Below are 4,919 nucleotides of genomic sequence, written 5' to 3'. Positions count from 1 at the left end.
TGATTTAGGTTAGTAGATACGGAAGTGTGGGTGTCTGTAAGCATGCATGCGTGTGTGTGTGTGTGCGCACGCGTGTGTGTGTGTGTGTGAGAGAGAGAGAGAGACAGAGACAGAGACAGAGACAGAGAGTGACAGGGAGACAGAGACAAAGAGACAGAAAGAGAGACAGAAACAGAGAGGTTATTTATTAGATGTTTAATGTTTATTGCATCATATAGCTTTCCCCATTGAGGGTGATGTGACACCTTCAAAATAAAATTCTGTTTTTTTGTCGAAAATTTAACATATTAGCACTTATACAAAGAAGGCACAGAATCTTAATTTTACCAGAATATAAGACTTCTTGAAACTTATAATACTGAGCAAAATAATATGCTTTAGAGTCTTCCTGTCCAGACTTCTTGTCATGAACAATTCATCCCTTGTAGCCTGAGCTTTGGAAGCTAATTAGATTTTAATTTCTGCTGGGCTATTTTCTAGAACTTACCTAAGTTACTTAAACTCTTTAAACCTTAGTTTTCACATTTATGAGATGAGAAGAACCCTTAACGTGGGGATAAGCTACCTCATACAATTGTGGGTTTTTTTTTTTTTAGCAAGAATTAAATGAAATAATCTGTTTAAAGTTCTGAACCCACACAATGGTTGGCACACAGTAGATGTTTAATGAATGATTATTTTTAGAAAATACTTGAAATAAAATCTATATTAAAAGAGAAGCCCATTTTCTCCCCAAAGGCCACTGAGTAGGGCTAGAGTGAGGAAATACCTACTAGCCACAAATTAAAAAAAAAAAAAAAACTATTATTTTAATGTCTAGTGATATAAAAATAATTAAACCAATTTAAGTGACCATTAGGAACCTCAGCCTCTTAATAAATAGAGCAAATAAATTAATTAGATATCAATACTATAACATAGACAAAATAGAGATGCCCTTGGTGAAGATCTGGAAAAAGGGAAAGAGGATTTCTGAGTGAGGAAGAAAACGGGAAGGTGAGGAGGCAAAAGAGTGATGCAGGAGGGTAGAAGCGGAGAAGACAAGGGAAGGGTCATAATAAGTCAGCCCTCACACCTTCGCCTGATGGAATTTTGAGGCTCAGTCCACTTGCTGTCCTCTACACGAGCCTTGACTCAGCTGGATCCAGAGAGCCCAAAACTCGGGGCCCAACTCCTTCCTCCACCCAAGTCCCATCTAACCCAGACCAAGTGCATTCCTCCTGAGCAGTCCACCTGCTCCCTGTGGCTGTCCCGTCCACAGCCACGGCCCCTCAACCCACAGCGAGCCAGGATCCGTTGGCTTCCTAAGCACCACCAATCTCCACTGGCCCAGAACTGCACAATCACCACGGCGCAGGCCTGGAGTCTGGTCTGCTTTATTTCAGCTTCTATTTTAATTTAATTAATCGGTTGAATTATTTTTATTTTTTAAATGATGAAACATTTCAAATAAGCATGAAAGTATCCACCTCCCAGGCTTAACAACTGTTAGTATTTTGCTATATTTGCTTCAGGTCTTTTTTTAAGATATAAAAAACGTTCCATGTAGAATAAATAGAAATCTTCTCTTTCTCCCTCCCCAGAGCGAATTACTCTCTTAAAATTGGTTCTTGTTTGTTATTCATGATTTCATATCTATGGCACATGTATAGATTCACAAACAGCACTGCAGACAGTATGCGATGCTGTTTGGGATATTAAAATGTTTACATAAATAATATTTTGCTGTTTACGTTGAATATTGTTTTTCCAAGATTTACCTATTTTGATGCTTGTAGAACTAGTTCATTCATATTTTAAATTACTATATAGTTGTTCTTCTAGGAATGTATTAAATTATCTTTCTATTTCTCAATTGATGGACATTTAGGTTGCTTTCAATTTTTTCCTGTGACGACAATGTGACTAAAAATATTATTGTGTATGTCTTCATGTGCACTTGTGTGGTAGTATTTCTAGTGCATGTGTGGAACGCAAAGTTTCGACTTTCTAGCTATTACTAAATTGCTCTCCAAAGTGATCACACACCTACCAGAACTGTACGGGAGTTCTCATCCCCCTACAACCTTGCCAACACTTAGTAAAGTATAACTAACATTTTGCCACTGTCTCAATTTGCATTTCTCTGATTATTATTGAAGGCGAACATCAATTTGTGTGTTTTTTGACCTTTCAACTTTTCCTCTTCTGTGAATTGTTTTCCTCTCTTCTCTGTTGAGTTCTCTTTATCTTCTTTATTTCTAAGAGACCTTCAAATACTCTGGGCAGTGTGACTTTGCTAGTTACATGGATTTTAGGATTGCTTGGCAATAGCAAAGATGACACCCTTCTCTGTGTCAGACACAGATTAACTGGCTGGTTAATAAAGCAGTGAGATATAAAGAAACACAGGGAACAAAAATCAACCCAAAGGTTTTTCAAACAAGTCTCTTGTTTTATAACCAAAATAATATTAGATCATCATAGGTACTAACTACGCTGTTTCCTCAGCTTCTGCTGCTAAAGTTCCTTCTTATATTTCAAAAGTCTGCATAGTTAAGAGCTAGCCTCTCTGCACCACCCCATCTTAAAAGAGCTGAACTAAAAAGAAGGTTGTCATTTGGTGGACATGACCTTACAGCTGTTTCCCAGAAAGGGAAGGTGTCCAGATGCCCTTTTTATAAAAGTTAGAATGATTAACAGAGATGAAATTCAATTATAATTGTTCTTTTCTTGTTAGGGTCACTAAGAAGTGAGGTTTTTTTTGTTTGTTTTGTTTTTTTTAGGCAAGGTAACACTTGGTTGACCTCACAGATTGCAAGGACCTTGTCAGGTTACAATCCTTTATATTTTTATTTTTTACGCCTACAGCACCTGGTCTTCCTAGGTGGTCTCCCATCCAAGTACTAACCAGGTCCGACCCTGCTTAGCTTCTGAGATCAGACGGGATCGGGCTTGTTCAGGGTAGCATGGCCATAGACCAGAAGTGGGCTTTTTAAAATAAAACGTTATTAAAAAAAAAAAAAAGCAAGCATACATCATTTTTCTGAATAAAGAGCGAGATGTGCAAATGACATGCGTCCAGTCTTTCTCTGCTGGTATTTTGTGTGAATTATCATCTCTTGGGATGAAATGGTGAGGGCTTTGTGTATGGTGCTTTTAGAAATGCTAGTGCCAATGTTTTATCTCCTCTCAGAGAAAGGAAGAATTTTCAGATGTTAAATGTCTGACAGGCTTGGCATGCAAGGCAGGATTTTCCAAGGGTTTTTGGCATATTGACTAGCAAACATCTTCTCCACCTTGTTGGTTATCTTTTCTTTCTTTTGTTTTTGTTGTACTTTCTCATACAGAGGTGGATGATCTCACACTTTGTGTCTATTCATGTAGATCCTTCCACGTGTCTCTTTCCCAGTCCTCCTTATATCATTATTTCAATCTTACTCTTTTCAAGCCCCTGGCTAATCAGCTCAGTTGTCTGCCACTGCCCATGAGTCCATGTATCCCTTTATCTTTGGTCATTTCTGTTTCCACACAAAGTGGATGATGAAGTGCATCCTCTGAAACTATTCGTCAGAGGGATTTCTCCTTACCATAATCCCTTAGTTGGGCTGTAGCGCAGAAGCACCCCATTTTCAGCATGTACCAACATAGCAAGCCAATTCACCACGAGTCAAGCTCGAGATGTTCCTTTTCCATAAGTTGGTCGTAGGGGACCCCTCCTGCAAATGACGCCAGAGATGTGAACTGAGGGAGAGGCAGGAGTGTGACAGAGGAAGGTATTATAGGGGCCTGGTAACCTGCTCATGCAGTATACTTGTGTCCTCTGGACCCTCTTGATTCTTATCTCAGATATATCACTTCCTTTTTATAATCGATTGTTTGGGGCCCACCCAGTTTTAGGCCCTGCTGAATCTGGTACTACCCAGCTTGTAGCTGCATGGTCAGACCCCAGTTTCCAGTAGGGCCCAGTCGCATTTCAGAATCCCCAAAGGCCATGCCTGGGTCCTCTGGCTGTGTGGTCTCCTACATGTCAATTCTTGCCACTGTAGGTTTTGGTGCCTGCTTCTTTCTCAGTCCCTGGAAACATTCTTTTCTGTAGTTTGAACTCAACTATGCATTAAATAAATCATTTTTGCTTTATTTCGTGTAGTACTTCTAGGTGTTTTTCGCAGGAAGATGGCCTGCACACGTCAGCTAAATCTGTCATATGAAAACAGTTTGTTTTCAGAAATCATGCTGGTTAGTTCACTGCAGTCACAGAGAATTTTATGGATAAATTCAATGGATAACTTCGGACATTATAACAACAAATGCAGGGCAGTTTCTCTCCAAGCTTAGAATGGGGTTTTCGTTACTTGACACTTGATATGTGAACATTGTATTTTTCTTTATAGTGAGAGGAATCATTCTTTCTAATGGAAACAGTTGGCGTTTATATATTCCTCATTCTTAAAAGTCACAGGATCATTAATGTGACAACATCTTCTTACTAAAAGTGACTGTTTGAGCTACAGCAATATTATGTTGAGCCATTGCCTGGTAATTAGGGGAAACTTTAAAATGATAAAATACAGAAGAAAGATATACAAATAAATAGAAACGGCTGAAAATTTCCGGATAATCTTGAAAATTGGAGAAAGGAGGAAAATAGGTGCATTTCACTTAGATTTCAGAGAGATGAGTTCCACTTACAAATACTAGCCAGTGAGGGAGCTCATACCTGCAGAGCAGATCACACTGACAGCATGGCAGAGGTCATATATATGTATACTCGTATTTTTTTTTCTTTTCTGTCAGAGATATTTGCAGTGCATAAGGCAAGTGAAGGCACATTTTCACTCATCTGCTGGCAGACATGTCTACAGATGCCATCCTTTCCATCCTGCTTCCCGCACACACAACATAATTATAGGGCCATGAGGTAAGGGCCGGACCACAAT

At 39.1% G+C, this 4,919-nt stretch overlaps 1 pseudogene; it reads right to left on the bottom strand.

Moving 5' to 3' along the window:
- Positions 1-2,841: 2,841 nt before the first annotated feature.
- LOC111744373 lies at positions 2,842-2,960 on the bottom strand (annotated as a pseudogene).
- Between the last annotated feature and the right edge of the window lie 1,959 nt (positions 2,961-4,919).

The sequence above is a fragment of the Pteropus vampyrus genome, unplaced genomic scaffold (assembly GCF_000151845.1).
Source record: "Pteropus vampyrus isolate Shadow unplaced genomic scaffold, Pvam_2.0 Scaffold133, whole genome shotgun sequence".
NCBI classification, from domain to species: Eukaryota; Metazoa; Chordata; class Mammalia; order Chiroptera; family Pteropodidae; genus Pteropus; species Pteropus vampyrus.
The sequence above is the reverse complement of the archived record's forward strand: the minus strand, read 5'-3'. Positions and strand labels throughout refer to the sequence as shown.